The sequence below is a fragment of the Papio anubis genome, chromosome 14 (assembly GCF_008728515.1).
Source record: "Papio anubis isolate 15944 chromosome 14, Panubis1.0, whole genome shotgun sequence".
Classification (NCBI taxonomy): Eukaryota; Metazoa; Chordata; class Mammalia; order Primates; family Cercopithecidae; genus Papio; species Papio anubis.
The window spans coordinates 57,870,727-57,889,786 of record NC_044989.1 but is presented as its reverse complement, the minus strand read 5'-3'; the positions used below and the strand labels follow the sequence as shown (position 1 = coordinate 57,889,786).

At 36.0% G+C, this 19,060-nt stretch overlaps 1 long non-coding RNA gene across 3 annotated transcripts in view; it reads left to right on the top strand.

Annotated features, from left to right (window-relative positions):
- LOC110741062 overlaps positions 1-19,060 on the top strand; it is a 599,818-nt gene that overhangs the window by 416,369 nt on the left and 164,389 nt on the right. For all 3 annotated transcript variants that reach the window (XR_002516650.2, XR_002516651.2, XR_004178260.1), the window contains exon 3: positions 7,800-7,873. This is a non-coding gene — a long non-coding RNA (uncharacterized LOC110741062). The remainder of the gene's footprint in view (positions 1-7,799; positions 7,874-19,060) is intronic.

Genomic DNA, 19,060 nt, shown 5'->3' with positions numbered 1-19,060 from the left:
CACAAGTAGTCGGTGATTTTCCAGCACAGAGATGAATCCAAAGGGACGTAAAAGAGCTAAAACTCCCTTATGATTGGGGTTGCGGAGTGGTAAGGTTGGGTGACTGGTAGGGGGCGGGGAGGTGAGGGGAAATGGGAAGGGGTGGGTGGGGTTGGTGGGTGGGTAGGGATGGGTGGCTGGGGGGTGGGCGGGGTGGGTGGGAGTTACGTCTTTAACCAAGGAAAGTGTCTCCTGACAGAAAGAGTTAAGGTTAAGTATTTGCCAGGTTCTGAGAGTTTGAAGGCAGCTTATAATACTAAGCTAAGTGTTTGTTGTAGGCAGCCTCCAAAGTGGCCCCCAAAGACTCTTGCACAGTGGTATTTATACCATTGTGTAGGCCCCTCCCACATGAAGTACTCCCGGCTGGTGTACAATTTGATATCATGGAAATGACAAGGTGTGAATTCTGATGTTAGGTCTTAAAAGACATAACTGCTTCTGCTTCGCTCTCTCGGAACATCTGTCAAAAGGACACTTACATAGCCCCGTGGAAAGATCTCCAGAGTGAGGAACTGAGGCTTCTTGTCATAGCCAGGATCAGTTTGCCAGTCATGTGACAGTTATTTTGGAAGTGAGTCTGCTGACCCCATTAGTCTTTTAGGTGACCAAAGGCATACTTGACATTTTGACAGCATCTTAATGTTGGAGACTCAAGACAGAAAGACCTAGCTAAGATGCTCCTGAATTCATGGCCCAGGGAAATGTTGTGAGATAACAAATATCTATTGCTATTTTAAGCTGCTACGATTTGGGATAATTTGTAACATAGCAATAGATCACTAATAAAAATTTTGTGCCTGGAAGTAGGAATGCTGCAAAATAAATATCTAACAATGTGAGAGAGGCTTTATAGTTTATGAGTGAGCAGAAGTGGGAATATTAGTGAAAACCTACAGTGCTGTGAACAGACTGTTAGTAGAAGAATGGTGAAACTTGAAAAGTAAGAAAAATGTTCTTGGAATCTAGAAGATAGGAAATCTTTTTCTTTTTCTTTCTTTTTTTTTTTTTTTTGAGACAGTCTCACTCTGTCACCAAGGCTCTAGTACTGTGATGTGATCTTGGCTCACTGCAACCTGTGCCTCCCAGATACAAGCAATTCTCAACTCTCATGCCTCAGCCTCCTGAGTAGCTAGGACTACATGCGTGTGCCACCACACCTGGCTAATTTTTGTATTTTAGTAGAGATGGGGTTTCATCATGTTGGCCAGGTTGGTTTCAAACTCCTGGCCTCAAGTGATCCGCCCGCCCCGGCCTCCCAAAGTGCTGGGATTACAGTTGTGAGTCAGCGCACCCAGCTGGGAATCTTTGATGGTGACAGAAAGTATAGCAACACTGTCATCTATGGGAATGTGGAAAATTTAAAAAAAAAAATGTACCTAATAGATTGAGTAACCAAACTAAGTTGATTTCTGAACATCACACAACGGGGCCTATCATGGGGAGGGGGGAGTGGGGAGGGATTGCACTGGGAGTTATACCTGATGTAAATGACGAGTTGATGGGTGCTGACGAGTTGATGGGTGCAGCACACCAACATGGCACAAGTATACATATGTAACAAACCTGCACGTTATGCACATGTACCCTAGAACTTAAAGTATAATAATAATAATAATAATAATAATAATAATAATAATAATAAAGATACCTTCTTCTGGCCGAGCATGGTGGCTTACGCCTGTAATCCCAGCACTTTGGGGGACTGAGGCAGGTGGATCATGAGGTCAGGAGTTCGAGACCAGCGTGGCCAATATAGTGAAACCCTGTCTCTATTAAAAATACAAAAATTAGCCAGTCATGGTGGTATGCACCTGTAGTCCCAGCTCCTAGGGAGGCTGAGGCAGAATAATCGCTTGAACCTGGGAGGCAGAGGTTGCAGTGAGATGAGATCGTACCACTGCACTCCAGCCTGGGCAACAGAGCAAGACTCCGTCTCAAAAAAAGAAAAAAAAGAAAGAAAGAAAGAAAGAAAAATACCTTGTTCTCATTGTGGCTTTTGATTTGTGTTTCTCTAATGACCAGTGATGGGGGGCTTGAAACCTAGATGATGGGTTGATGGGTGCAGCAACCACCATGGCACATGTATACCTATATAACAAACCTGCACGTTCTGCAGATGTATCCCAATCTCAGAATTTAAAGTTAATAAATACATAAATAAAAAGATCCCTTTTCTGTCTCCCTGCCGCTTATACAAAAATGTGGGAGGAGAAACATAAGTTAAAGGAAGGGCTGCTAAACTAAAGGGAGCCAGTAATTGCTGATTTTTAGAATTTCTGGCCTCTCCTGTTTGGGAACTATCCTAAAATTAGAAATGGATTCCAGCGGATCATGTTTCTTGAAAAACATTATCTAAATATGAAGCTGAGGATGTGGCTTTAGAATCATCTCTTAGAGTTCAGATCCATGAAATCTAGTGCCTCAGAGAATAATCCAGTGAAACAGCAGATGTTAGTAAGCTTACAGGTTGCTGCTGAGCACTCTTAGCAGAACTCCAAAGTAAGTTAGGGCTTATCACAGAATGATTTGCGTGTGTGGCTTTTGTCTAATATAGTGAATCCCTATAAGATTGTAGGGAGAACCACACAGTTTCAGTGAAAATTATATTGGTCAAAACACATTCAGATTGTACCAAAAATAAGAGTCAAAGCAAAATAACAACAGTCTTTGGATTCTCAAACTTCTACAGGAAATAATTAGGTTGTGAAAACTGTGCAGCTGCAAATGTAGGCTATCTTTCCTTGAAAAGAAAGGATATATCTGTCAAAGGAACTATAGCTACATAGGGTGGAGGTAAATAATGAAGGAAAAAAAATTATACCTTGCCTCCCCTTCTGTTGCTACAGCCTTCTTTTCTGCAACAAATTTTATCTGGGGGAGGATAATAACATGTTATGGATAAAGACTGAAGTTTTGGTTTTTGTATGGATCTGAATAAACGAGTTTCTGAAGCAAAATCTGTTCTGCGACTCAAAGTATTCAGTAGACTTTATGGGATGTAAGAATTGCTGACAATTATTGTGCAAAGAAGTATACTTCTGAAAGTGAATTGGGCTTTATTAATGATTAGTGCTAGGAAATTTGGGCTATCTTTTCATTATTCTTCTGGGTTACAATAACTGCTTCTTACTTTCCAAGCCTTCTTTCTTAGATTAGTATTTGTCTTTCGTAAAAAACACTCAGATAAATCCTATGTAATTTTATGTACTTGTTTACATGATTGGAAAGCCTAATTGAAACTGGAAACTAGGTAACTATCCACGATAATATGTGACTCACTGTGACAGATTTGTATTACCTGTCTGAAAATTCCAATCTTATCCTTTGAAATGTGTTCGTACTTGGGAGAACTTTTTTGTGATAGATTTAACAATTTGTTCAATGCTTACTTTCTATTTGCATTAAGATTGCTCATTCACTAAATGCTATGGCAGTGCTCTTCATAATTAATGAAACTTACTCTGGGAAAGCACGTGTTTTGCTCAAGGCCAAAGAGTTCCATTAACATTCATTTTTTCCTGGTAGTCAGCCTAACTTCAGATTTGGCAAATGTGCACCAAACTCTGAAACTCTAAAAATGTGGTTCTATTTAGTTTTTAATCTATAGAAAAATCTCCATGCTTTATGTTTCTATCCCTCTCTGTACTTTGCCATCATCTCACTGTTAAAATATGATGCTTTGACTGTAATTACTTGTTTACTATAACCACACAAAAATTTCCTTCAAAAATACCAGATCATTTGTATTTACAATCTTCAGCACCTAACACAGCCTTCTGTGACATAGTAAATACACACCAAAATTATCTAGTAATTAACTGAATGAAAAAAGAATAGATACATAGGCAAATGTTATGGTTTTTATATTTGTTTTTATGAGTTTAGCCAGTATCTCAGAGATATCCTCCTGATGAGATATTTAGTAGTTTAAAGAAAATATTAACTCTAGACAGATTGTAAAGCCAAAGGCAGACATTCAGTAATTATTAAAAGCAGCATTAGTTCGATCACAGCTAAAGCTGAAAATAATTATTTTTTGATGGCTGTGATATTACAACATGAAAATGCGGAGACTGCCAAAGCATACAAAGAAATTCAGAGAAATATAATTTATTAGTAAGCTTGTGACTATTTATATAGGGATTTGTATTATAACTTCTTGAACTCAAAGAGGATATATTCAGGACATGTTTTCTGAATTAGAGTTCACCTAGGAGGAAGAAGGGGAGCCCAACACCTTCTCTATAACACATTTCTGAAGATAATGTTAATGCACCTTTTATTTTCTTCCCTCTCTCCTTCCTCCATATGGAGGGCACTTTATAGATAGTATTTTATAAGATAGTCTCAGGTCCCCAGTGAATGCTTATCATAGCAGACATTTTCAAAAGGATCATTGCATCTTTAGCTGCTCATCAGAGGCCCCTAACAAGTTAGCTGACTCAAAGAATGAAGAAAACAAACTTACCTTGCCAGCAAATGGGATCAGCTCTGTCACAATACCAAATTGCCCTACATGCTTCAGCACCTGCTACAATAAAAGAAGACATAATATAATTGCTGTTGGGAGGAGATGTGCAACCAGGGACTACAGCAAGAGTTTCAGCAGCTGTTGGTAGTGAATATAAGTCATCTTCTATCTGTGCTGAGTGCTTTGAGAGAATCACAAAAATGACATTCTCTTAGAATTAGCAATGCTTTCCTTTGGAAACATTATAGGTATATACCTAAAAGGAGACATACCGAGAAAGTTCAGTAGAACTATTGTAATGCTACTAAGACCACAAAAAGTAGTTGATAGTTTATTTGGCAATCAATCAAGTATTGGTCTGTAATACTAATTCTACTAAATTGTAATTTAACTTTTCATGTGTTTGTGTCTAATTTCCATAATTGAGTCAGGCAACTTCAAGGTTGGAATGTACCTGATTCACCTATGTGTTACCAGTAGCATCTGGTCTTTCAAATAGTGGATGCTCAGTAGCTGTATGCTCATTAGATTTTTTGTGGAAATAGAATGTATTACATGATTTTCTTTCATGTGTTTATTATACCCAATTTTGTTTAAGGGATGAAATCTGATTCTTCATATATTTAATACTAGATCTTAGTAAAACAATCTCCAGCTATGCTTGGAATGCAATTACTAGTATATTTGCAAAGAAGAAATACATGATTTGCTAAGCTTGATGTTTAAGCTAATATCTGAAATCAGGAGACTTACATTAAGGGATATTTTAAATAATAACTGCTATGGTCCTAGTCCAGCAGACTGAGACTACAGTTATGATACATTAATGATAAAATATTTATACCAAATTCATAATGTATTTCCTATTCTATTTCCCATGTAAGCAAGTGAGTTTTAAGATAAAACACAATGTCATTAAAAGTCAGATGGTGAAAATAGATCTTGGTTATTTCTTCTACCACTGATAGATAGGCCTTTGATAGATTTCTTTGCTGTACACTAGTTCCCAGCTTGCGGTAGGTCTGTCATTACAGAACTTATTTTCTTACTGAGCTACCTAATGCTGTTAACAAATCATCTTTTATCTATTCAGAAGATAAATTATGTGTTTAGCTGCATGGGACACATTGGTATCTGAACTCTCCACCTGTAGTAGAAAAATTACATACAACCTATGCATCCAAACTCTGTTAGCAGAAAAAAAAAAAAATAATATAACAAGTATCAGAATCTTCAAAAGGCAGGAAACTTGCCCTGAATCCAAGACATCAGAAGTGTAGGCAAGGTTAGAGAAATGTCTGGATTTGATTTCTCTTTTTCATTCCTTGATTTGAAATGACTTGGCATCAATAGAACGTTTAATTCACCCTGAGACTAAGCATCAACTTTATGCCAGCCTGCTCAAAGAACATCATCTCTCTCAATTGCCTCATATACTGAAAGGTTTAGGCATTCCAAACAGCAACTGCAATAAAACTCAGTAAGTAGGTCCTCAAAATAAACATGTCACCTTTTCAATTTCCCTTATAAAGTAATTTTGGGACCTTTTGCCTACTTCTTGCTTCCAGTGCTGCAGCAACATCTACATTTTTTCCTTTCCCACTGTAATTGGTTGCTGCCATTATGCACACAAATTTTTATCTCAGAGTATTGCTATATTTTATATATATAAATTTGTATGTCTTATACATAAGATATTATATATAATATATTTAAATATAATTTAAATTTAGATATCATATATAAATTTATAAATATATTTTATATATCATATATAATATTTACAAATATATATAAATTTAAATATTCAAACAGCTTTTGTAGACTCTGTGAGGATTGAAACTTGTTTTATTACTATCTGTAGTTACTGACATGTAATAAGTATTCAAAAATAATTATTGAATCAATCAGTGAATAATTGAATGGATAAATAATTTCTGCTAATTTGGAGAGAAGATAACTGTGATACTGTGGGTGTTCAGGGAAAGGATATGATTTAGAAATACCAGTGTCTGTTTAGGCAATTAAACTTTTTGTTTTAGGATATCTTCAGAAAAACTAGAAATACTTACTGTCTTTACACTATCTCAAAGAGATCAAAAACAGAACAGAAACACTTTGTCCTTACTACAGAATACAAGATGTATGTTTGTGTGTGTGTGTGTGTGTGTGTGTGTGTGTGTGTGTTTTGCCAAAGGATTTCAAGGACACAGCCATTGGGATATGTTTCTGAGGTTGGGGGTGGGGGAGAGTACATTTTGCAAAATAGGTAAAATATTCAGCCTACAGTAGAATAAAATAATTTTCTGATTTTATTAATATTTAAATTTGTAACTTTCACAAGTGACTCTGAAAGTATATTCTAAACAAATTTATTGTATTTTATATTTAGGTAGTTGAGACAGCACATGTTTCTTCTCTCACAGTTCTGGGGGCCACAATCAAACTGAGTCTTGTAGGACTAGAATCAATGTGTTAGGAGGGCTTTCTTCTGGAGGCTCCCAGGAGAATCCAATGCTTGTCTCTCCTTTTCTTGGCTTGTAGCTGCATCACTTCAATCTCTTCTTCCATCTTCACTTCAACTTCTGTCCTTTCTGTATTCAAATATCTCTCTATATCCCTCTTATATGGATGTATGTGAAGGCGTTTAGGACCCACTCAGATAATTCAGACAATTTCCCCATTTTAAGATCCTTAATTTAACATGGATAGAGAGGTTAGACTAGTGGATTGTTCCTCTGCAGAGCACACTTTGCCACATAAGGTATATTAGTTTGCTAGGACTGCCATGACAAAATGCCACAGACTGACTGGCTTAAACAAAATAAATTAAATTTCTTAAAATTCTGGAGGCCAGAAGTCCAAGATCAAGACATCAGCAGACTTGGTTCTTCTGAGACCCCACTTCATGGCATGTGGATGGCTGCCTTCTCACTGCGTGTAACATGGTCTTTGTGCCATGAATGCTCATTCCACATGTCAATATGTTCAGATTTGCTCTTCTTATATGGACACCAACAAAATTGAATTAGGGCCTATCTTAATGACCTCATTTTAACTTAACATACCTCTTTAAAAGACCTATCACTTTCAGGAAGTATGCAATCAAAAAATATTTCATTCTTTCAGTGTAGTCAATCCTGAGTATTTACAGGTTGAAATAAGCAAATTTATTTTACATTATACTGCCTGCATTTACAGAATAGTTATTTTTTTAAATACTATTAAGGATTGAGGTAAAATCCTAGGAAATATCTGAATTCTGCATGTTCTTTTTCCATTTTTACAGAAAAAATACACTGACAATCAATGAAAAGATTCAAGCGGTTGACACTGAACTATCAGCTTGACTGTTTAAATCAGGTAAATGTTCTAGCTTTTTTGTTATTTGGCTCATACAATCTTAACTTTCTATAAAATCTTTGTCCTATAGCCTGCTTTCTCTGGTGAGGATACTTTGAGTATTACTTACTGGGAGAGGTTGCTGAAGCTTTGATTCACTTTCTGTGATACTAAATATAAAGCATCAATTAAGACTTTGTATTTACAGACATTTCAAGTAGATTGAAGATGCTTATTGATTAGATATGTGATCTAAGTACACTTAACATCCATTGGTTTTCTATTTCTTGTTAATCCTTAACAGATGGTACAGAATTCATTATGGCTCAGCCAGAATCACAGCAAATTTTTCCTTGTCAGCAGAACAATATTCCTAATTCCTTAGAGAGTGAGTTAACTTTTAAACTCTCTTAGAAAAGACTTAACTTTTAAGAAGACAGCCATCAAAACACACAGCTATGTTTATTCAACATTTCCTTCTCATTCTGCCATTCTAAAGACAAGAAATAAATAGAACAACAGCTCTATTATTCAACAACTGTTTGTTGAACGCTATTATGTGCTGGGACAGGGTGCTAAACACTGATATGTACAGAAAAAAAAAAAAAAAGAGAACTTTGCCCCTAAGGATACATGCTTTACTGTGAGGTGCAAATATACTAACATATACTTAAATTATATTGTACTTAAACTATGATAGAAATAAGAAAAAAGAGCGCATTTGGAAGAGTGACTAATTCCCTTTGAAACAGAAATGAAGTCAAAGAAGCCCAGCCGATTATCTACTTCTAGCAGTATTATTTGATAAATGAAAGTGCTATGGTCCTAATTTTCTTCGTTCTTGCCTCTTTATTGTGAAATTAGATGACTCATTAAGAAAATAAGACAACCAAAGACATGTGCAACACAAAGTAAAAACACAAGATTGCTGGGCATGGTGGCTCACACCTGTAATCCCAACACTTTGGGAGGCCGAGGTGGGTGGATTACCTGAGGTCAGGAGTTCAAGACCAGCCTGGTCAACACGGCGAAACCCCATCTCTACTGAAAATACAAAAATTAGCCAGGTGTAGTGGCCCATGCCTGTAATCCCAGTTACTCGGGAGGCTGAGGTAGGAGAATCGCTAGAACCTGGGAGGTGGAGGTTGCAGTGAGCCAAAATCGCGCCACTGCACTCCAGCCTGGGTGACAGAGCGAGATTCTGTCTCAAAAAAATAAATACAAAATAGAAAAAGCACAAGATTAAAGATATAAAGGTTGAAAGGGCATTTGAGAAAATTCAGAAATACATTTCTAATTTTAAAAACTCTAAGTAATACGGAAAAGTAGAGACCCACTTAACTGTAAGAAAGATTGTTTACTAAAAAGAGTGAAAAATATTATCCCAAATCAGTAACTCCAACTGCATTTCAATTAAAATCAGAAACTAGACCAAAATGTCATATCCACAAATATTCTAACACTGATTGCAGTAAATACAAAAATAAAATAACCTAACTGCAAAATTTATTTTAAAATTATAAGAAAAAACAAATACCTAATATGTGATAGGAAAAATATGAGAAGGAAATAAGTTACAATGTATAAAAAAGACAACTAGATATTAGAATGTAATATAAAACTACATTAATAAAATTAATGTGGTATTGATGTAAACTAGCAATAGACAAATTGATCAGTGGAATCCAGTCATTTTCAAAAGCAGACTCCATTATATATGTGAGAATTTAATACGTAATCATCTTGATTTTTCTCTTATAGTGAGGAATATGTGATTTGTTTAATAAGTGTACTAACATAAACAGGCATTCCTTTAGAAGAAAATGCTGTATTCAAAAAATAATTCCAAAATTATTAATATATGAGACTAAAAGCACTTGCAAATTACAAAGATTCTTTTTCTCTCTAGTGTCTTGTCCAAAAATGCAACTGGGCTAGGTGTTTGGAACGTGTGTGTGGTGTGTGATGTTTTATGATCTGAATGTTTATGTCTTCCCAAAATTTATGTTGAAATCCTACCCTCAAGGTAATAGTACTAGGAGATGAGGTCTTTGGGACATAATTAGGTGATGAGAGTGGGCCGCTCATGAATGACATTAGTGTACTTATAAAAGAGACCTGAGAGTGACTTCTCACTCCCTCCACATATGAGAACACAGCTAGAAGGCATCACCTATTAGCTGGAAAGGGAGCCCTTACCAGACACCAAATCTACCTCAGATTTGGACTTTTCAGACCTCAGAATTGTGATAAATAAATTTCTGGTGTTTATAGCCTACCCAGTTTACAATATTTTGTTATAGCAGCTTGGATGGACTAAGACATGGCGTGTGCATGCATACGTATACAAATACGTTATACATACATGTATTCTCTGGGAAATAAAATGGAAATAAAGTATATATAGGAATTATGAAATTTAGGGTACAGGTGAGCTAATGTAGGTTCATGGAAAAGAGAAAATGTGGAGTCAAGCATAAATGCTTTTTAAAAGGATGATAAAATATCCGAGATATGTGTTGTTATTTTTATGCCCTCATAAAAAGTGTGAATATTTTTAAAAATATTCTAAAAATGATTTCAGATTAGAAAACAACTAAGTTACATTCATTTGCAATTAAATTATCTCTGTGAATATAGTTTAACCAAATATATTGGTAGGCAATGAGGACTGTGGTTTCTGTAATCACTAGTGATATTCCAGTTCACAAGTTTTCATGGAGTGTAGACCCCCCACTAAATAAAGCTTATACACAAAGGAGAAATATCTTTGAAATTGCTATTACAATGCTTGGCAGCTTATATGCATTAAGTTCATGATAACATTTTCTCAGGAAGCTAATCTCCATGGATAGACCTTGATGTTGAAGTTCAATTTATACCCTAGGTTAGCTCCTTATACTCTCTATCAACCATAGTTAGTTATTAGAGCTCCTTAAAACTGTCACCTCTATTTGTTGCATCATCTCTGATTTCTTTCAGCAGTGTTTTGTACTTCTCATTGTAGAGATTTTGCACCTTTCTGTTTAGCTGTATTCCTAGGTATTTTCATGCTCATGGATAGGAAGAATAAATATCATGAAAATGGCCATACTGCCCAAAGCAATTTGCAGATTCAGCGCTATTCCTAACAAACTACCAATGTCATTTTTCACAGATTCAGAAAAAAAAAGATTCTAAAATGTTGTGGAATAAAAAGAGCCCTAATAGCGAAAGCAATCCTAAGCAAAAAGAACAAAGTCAGAGGCATCGTGTTACCTGACTTGAAACTATACTGCAGGGCTGCTGTAACCAAAACTGCATAGCACTGTCAAGAAAACAGACAGGTAGACCAATGGAACAGAATAGAGAAGCCAGAAATAAATCTGCACACCTAAAACAATCTGATCATTGACAAAGTCAACAAAAATAAACAATGGAGAAAATACTCCTCATTCAATAAATGGTGCTAGGATGACTGGCTATCCATATGCAGAAGAAGGAAACTGGACCTCTACGTTTCACCCTATACAAAAATTAACGGAAGTCAGATTAAAGACAAATGTTAGACAGGAAAAATAACTAATGGGTACAGGCTTAATACCTGGGTGACAAAAAAATCTGTACAACAAACCCCCATGATACAAGTTTACCTATATAACAAGCCTGCACATGTATCCCTGAACTTAAAAGTTAAATTAAAAAAAAAAAAGATTCTAGAAGAAAACCTAGAAAAACTCCTTCTCAATGTTGACCTTGGCAAAGAATTTATGGCTAAATCCTCAAAAGCAACTACAACAATGACACACTGACAAATAGGACCTAATTAAAAAAAGAGCGCCTGCACAGCAAGAGAAACTATTAAGGGAGTAAACAGGCAACCTACAGAATGGGAGAAAATATTCACAAGCTATGCATCTGACAAAGTCTTAATATCCAGAATCTATAAGGAACTTAAATCAACAAGCAAGAAACAAATACCCCATTAAAAAGTGGGCAAAAGGACACAAACACACACTTCTCAAAAGAAAACATATAAGCAGCCAACAAATATATTTTTAAAATGCTCATAATCACTAATCATCAGAGAAATCCAAATCCAAGTCACAATGAGATACCATCTTACACCACTCAGAATGGGTTTTGCTAAAATGTCCAAAAGTCACAGATACTGGCAAGGTTGTGGAGAAAGGGGGATACTTATACACTGCTGGTGGGAATGTAAATTAGTCCAGTCACTGTGGGGAGCAGTTTGGAGATTTCTCAGAGAGCTAAGAGTTAAACTATCATTGCATCCAGCGATTCCACTACCAGGTATTTACCCAAAGGAAACCAATCTGTTAATTTGGTCATTCTACCAAAAAGACACATGTACCCATATGTTCATCACAGTGCTATTCACAATAGCAAAGGCATTTGCTAGACGCCAGCAACTCTGGATTGAATAAAGAAAAGGTGGTACGTTTACACCATGGAATACTATGGAAGCATGAAAAGCATGAAATCATGCTATTTGCAGCAACATGGATGCATCTGGAGGCCGTTATCCTAAGTGAACTAATACAGAAACAGATAACCAAATACTGCATGTTCTCATTTATAAGTGGGAGCTAAACATCAAGTACACATGGACATAAAGATGAGAACAATAGACAGGGAATACGAGAGGAAGGAGAGAGAGGAGTCAAGGGGCCGAAAAACCACCTACTGGGTACTATGCTTACCACCTGGGAGACAGATTCATTCATACTCCAAACCTCAGAAGCATGCAATATACCTGTGTAGCAGTCCACATGTTCCCACTAAACCTATAATAAAAGCTGAAAACTAAGTAATTTTTAAAAAACTGTAGTCTTTTTAAAAAATAAGCATCCTGATGCTTAACTCTTCTGCTTATTTTGAGGATTGAACTAGATAACACATATAAAGCCCCTAGCAGAGAGCTTGGTATAGAGTGAGTGCTTAATAAATACTAGCTATTCCTATAAATAGAGCCTCACAATGTAGAGTGGAGTACAGCGTTACAGTGGTGAAAAGCACATTCCAGTGTCTGATTGGATAGGGTATGGTTGTTTTTTTTTTTTTTTGCATAGAAAGTGGTGAAAGAAAACTGTGAATCTCTCTTTCAAATGTTCTTCAATAGAAATTCACTTATCACTAAGAAACACCTCATTTTAGGTCTGCAGCAGAACAGAATCAGGTCTGAGCGATGTTTGCTCTCACAGGATATTACTGTCATTACTGAGATGTCAGAACACTCTGAATTGGGAAAACACTCTAGAAGCGTGAGTGAATGAGAGAAAGAGAACTCAGAATTTTCCCCTTTTTTGCTTTCATTTAGTTTCTTTTTATCCAAGTCTGATATGCTGAAATGACACATTTTGATTAATATATCTTACTATGTTCTGGCGGAGATAAAGAAAGAGAGAGAGAGAGAGAGAGAGAGAGAGACAGAGAGATAATCTCAATGTAGCCACTTTCAATCTGCTTCAGATACCAGGGATGTCTCTATTATATTGTTGTTTCTGTTGTCTCTACCTCTTTTGATAGAAAACGGCCAATCTCATTTTGATCTGTGTATTTATTCTGTATCATCAGTGTGCATTGTAATGTAAGCACTCTGTATGAGATTCCTATATTACCAGCAAATTTTACACTTCTTGAAGCAGGGGTGAACACTGGGAAGGTCAGAAATTTCTAATTTTGCATACCTGAAAATATCTAGCTATATGTCCTTAAGGAATATCATTTATATTGAGGCTCTTGAATTTATGTTTATTAATTTAATTTTCAAAATTGCATTTCAAAGAAGATGTTATAATGTTATAATCCCCGTTTAACAGATAATGAAACTGAAACTCAGATAAGCTAGGTGATTTGTTCCAAGTCACATAGTCTCTGAGTGGCAAACAAGGTATTGCTATCTGCGTCTCAGGCCATAGTCTTAGGTATTCTCTTGACAAACTATGCTAACGCTCCCCTCCACTTAATTTCTCTTAAATTAAGCAAAAAGGAGTAGGCTAAATAAACGCTAAACTCTTTTTAAACTACAGTTTATGATTTGTATTCATAAAGTTTGGTAATATTGACCTCTCTGAGAACCTTAGAAGAAGGGGCTTTGCAAAACAATGGAGGAATAGGATAGAAAATCTAGAACATTTAAAATTTACCACAATTTGGCCTTGGCAATGATTTGTTGGCTATGATCCCAAAAGCATAGACAAGGAAAGCAAACATAAACGGGATTGTATCAAACAAAAAAATCAACACAGAAAGGAAAACAATCATAGAGTGAAGAGGCAACCTAAGGGAATAAGAGAAAATATTGGTAAACCTAAGATGTTTATATCCAAAATATAAGAGAAAATCAATGCCCCCCCCCCCCTTTTTTTTGAGACAGAGTCTGGCTCTGTCGCCCAGGCTGGAGTGCAGTGGCGCAATCTTGGCTCACTGCAAGCTCCGCCTCCTGGGTTCACGCCCTTCTCCTGCCTCAGCCTCCTGAGTAGCTGGGACCACAGGCGTCCGCGACCAAGCCGGGCTAATTTTTTTTGTATTTTTAGTAGAGATGGGGTTTCACCGTGTTAGCCAGGATGGTCTCGATCTCCTGACTTCGTGATCTGCCCGCCTCGACCTCCCAAAGTGCTGGAATTACAGGCGTGAGCAACCGCGCCCGGCTAATGCTCCTTTTTTTTGGCTAAGATCAAGTGAAAAATATATAAGAAACTAAAGAAAAAAAGCCCTCAATAGCAAGAAAACAAGTAAGTTGATTAATGGACTAAAGGGCAGGGCATGGTAGCTCACGCCTGTAATCCCAACACTTTGGGAGGTCAGGAATTTGAGACCAGCCTGGCTACTATGGTTGAAACCAGTCTTTACTAAAAATGCCAAAAAAAATTAAAAATGAAAAATAAAAATTAGCTGGGCATGGTGGTGCATGCCTATGATCCCAGCTACTCAGGAGGTTGAGGCAGGGGAATCCCTTGAACCCGGGAGGTAGAAGTTGCAGTGAGCCGAGATCGTGCCAGCCTGGGTGACAGAGTGAGACTCCATCTCCAAAAAAAAAAAAAAAAAGAAAGAAAGAAAGTGGACTAAGGACCTAAATAGGCCTATCTCAAAAAAAGACATTGAAATGGCCAAGAGGTCTAAGAAAAAATGCTCAACTTCACTAATTATTAGAGAAATACAAATTAAAGCCACTATGAGATACCACCTCGCAACTGTTAGAATAGCTATTATCAAAAAAATGAAAGATAACAAGTATTGGCAAGGATGTGAAGATGGAACCCTTGCTCACTGATGGTGTGAATATAAATTAGTACAGCTGTTATGGAAAATGGTATGGAGATGTCTCAAACGAATATAAAACTACCATATGATACAGCAAGTCCCCTTTATATATATATATATAAAATATATAAACATATATTTTATATATTAATATATAATTATATATAATTAAAATATATGTTTATATATTAATATATAATTATATATATATATATCCAAAGGGAATGAAATCAGCATACTGAAGAGATATTTGTATTCCCATGTTCATTGTGGCAATATTCACGACCACAATGATATGAGATAAATGTGTGTCCATAAACAGACAAATGAATAAAGAAAATGTGGTATATGTACACAATGCAATATTATTCAGCCTGAAGAAAAGGAAATCCTGTCATTTTCAATAACATGGATAAACCTGGAATACATGATGCTAAGTGCGATAAACCAGGCACAGAAAGAAAAATACCGCATGATCTCATATATATGTGGAATCTAAAATAGTCAAACTCATAGAAACAGAGAGTAGTGTTGTGGTTACCAGGGGCTGAGGGCTCAGGGGGTTGGTTGGTCAGCTGTTGGTGAAAGAGTGTAAAGTTTCAATTAGAAGGAATTACTTCTAGAAATCTGTTGTACAGCATGATTACTATAGGAAATAATAAGGTACTGTATACTCAAAAGTTGCAAAGAGAGTAGGTTTTAAATGTTATCAAAAATAAATAATTATGTAAGGTGATGAATATCTTAATTAGCTTGATTTAGTCACTCCACAATGTATACACATATATCAAAACATCACATTTTATCCCATAAACATATACAATAAAATAAAGATATATGTACTAAAATAAGCAAACATGCTTTCAGAGTGACTGTTTCTCTTTTATTTTTGGACAATTGGGCATTTCAAGTAATTAAAATACCATTTAGAAATGTTACTTTTCCTTTTGATATGTTACATAAAGCAATTGCTCTGAAGTGAAAGAGGACATTAGAATAACCCTACTTTGGTAAGTTTTTATACTACAATCCACAGCTGAATGTACTGCCCTGTACAGTGGTCTTGCAAAGGTTAGAGGAAACATAAAAATTGGGAAAAAATAATAAAAATACCCAGATTTTCTAAGGAAAAGAACAGGCAAGTGGTTATTTTAAGATTGAAGACATAGCACACAATTCAGTTCCTAAACTTGATTAGATTCCCTTATACAGCCTGAGAAAAATGAGCCTGAAATGGAAGCAATTACAGAATACAGAATAAAACTATTTTTTAAAAAGTGTCTTTTATGTTAGGAAAGGTCCTGAAAGGGCACCATCTAACTGTAGAATACTTGGCTGCCCAAAGTAATCCCATAAGAAATGGAGCTTGAATTGAGATAAGGAAAAAAAATGAAAAATTGCTTTATCTTACTAAAAATATCCTGTACAATAAGAGAACATTTTGTGAAAGGAATAACAGCTGTAATCATATGTTGCATAAGATGTTTCATTTGTTTATTCTCTCATATATCTACAAAATAGTTGTAAGTAGTGGAATTTATTTTAAACTTTCAAGAAATTATTGCCTTATTCTTTTTTATTCCTCCTTCATATCCATTTTAGTTAAAAGACTACTTATGATTACATGTAATCACATGATAGAGGAATATATGTTGTCCTATATTTCTTTGTTAACATTTAGCATTCCTGTCTCTCTTCAGAAATAATGAAGAACAAACAGCAGATTTGGTAAATTGCATTATTCTTCACCCTTCCCTGTATTCAAACCCCAATTTTTCATGCCTTCCTGTAACCAAGCCCTTTGCTGTATAATTTACAGCTCTGTCCATAAGAGGGGTAGAGTTTACTTTCCCACCCCTTGACTTTGAGTTCAGCTCAGTGACTCTAAACGACAATGTGCCACTTCAACATTTAGACCTCAAGTGTTCATGCAGGCTTCTGTTTGTTTTCACTTCTGCCATTGCCAGGAGCAAAACAGCTTAACTAGCCAGTTGGTTCTAGGAGGAGAAAGAGAAACATGAGGTATAGAGCTGTCCCAGCCAAGCCCACCCTAGATTGGCCAGTCCTCAAGCAACTCAAAGTTAGTGAGAATAAATGACTGCTATTTTAAGCCTCTCAGCTTAGGAGTTGTTTGTTATGCAGAGCATCTTTCAGTAGATAAATTATACAGTGGATACGGTATATGTGAAATCTGATGACAATACACACATATACACACATTCAGCAATGACTATAGGTTTTTGTGACAATGAGATTTTTACCTAAGACCCTGGGGTTCTTTTGAGTTCAATTACTTAACATGTATTGGCAGAATGAATCCTAATATGAAATAAAGCCAGGTTCTCTCTTTCCTCTAAATAGCAGGAGTGCTTGTTATATTATAATAAACTTATTCTGTTGCACACTCTCAAAAATCCTGTAACTCTCCTTCTTGACACATATCATATTTGTAATATACTATTAATTCTATTTAAATTTCTGCTTTGCCCAGTAGGATGAATAATATCTAAGAATTACTGTTATCTTTATTTCTTACACAATGCTATGAGGAGCTCTTATTATCACTATTTGACAGATGATGCCTCTGAGGTTCAGAGATGCTAAGTAAATTACCTAACATCACATAGCAGGAAAGTAGCATAACTGAAGTTGAAATCCAAGAAGCCTGGTCCAGAACCCTTGCTCTAAACCATTTTCCTATATAGCACCACGGTCTTGGAGGTCATTATTCTTCCCCATCACCTTGCTGAGCACCCGACATGTATATACAGAACTGCTGTTGAAAGGTTTAATTTGACATGTTGAAGCTGAGGTGGCACATACACTGTGAAAGGAGGAAATCTAATATCATGTTGAAGATAATTACTTGATTAACATTTTTTTTAGTACAGTCATGAAGCAGCCACTGTGGCATGTGCTAATGACTTACAAGCTGGAAAAAAACAAAACAAAACAAAAAAACAAAAAAACAAAAAAAACCAGACATGATCCTTGCTCTCTTGGTACATACATTCCAGTGATGTAGATATAAATAAACAAAGAAACAAGAAGTGACCATTACAAAATGTGGGAGGGCTGTTGAAATAACCAAACAAACAGAATGATGCTAGAAAATAATGAGTATGAATGAAAAACATTCTATTTTTTTGGTGGTTAGAGAATGCCTTCATTTAAGAGAAAGTATTTAATCTGAGATCTGACAAATGGGTAGGAACAATGGAGGAGATCATTGAGGAAGAATGTGTGAGGGTCCCAGGCAGGAAAAGCCACCATTCCACTTTCTCTAGACCGTTGCTGAAACCTTCCAAAGCTCTGTCAACATTCACTTCCCAATGTATTCTCCACACTGGTGAACTTTCTCAAGTTGTTCTCCATTATTTTAGGGAAGAGAAAACAACTACTTAACAAGGTCGGTAAGCTTGGCTCATGCCTTTTTTCCAAACTCATTTAATTCTTTTTTGCTTTCTGTCCTGGCTATTTGTCCTTCTCTTACCTTGTCCTTGTCATTCTTTCTTATGCCTCACATCTGCACATTTACACATATAGAGTTCTCTGCCTGAGTCCTTCTTTTTGAAAAATAATGTATGCTGACATCTCAGATTTCAACTAAAGAGTCAGTATTCTGAGGATCCTTGTTTTGTTTCCTGACCATATCGAATTTCACTTATATGACATCCATAGCACAGGATTCTTTACTTCTCTGTGTATTTGCAAAAATTATATTTTATAATTGTGTTTGCATGAGTATGCATGGGTGTGTGAACACTGGATGACCATAAATTAAATGAAGTCATCAATGTTGTCTTTTTGTAAGTACCATTACATCCCATATGTTTGAAAAATGCCTGACAAACATTAGATGCTCAATACATGTTTATTTAGTATATTGAGTAAAACTTACTGAAGAGTTTTAGGTAGGAGGATTACAAACTGCAAAGCAGC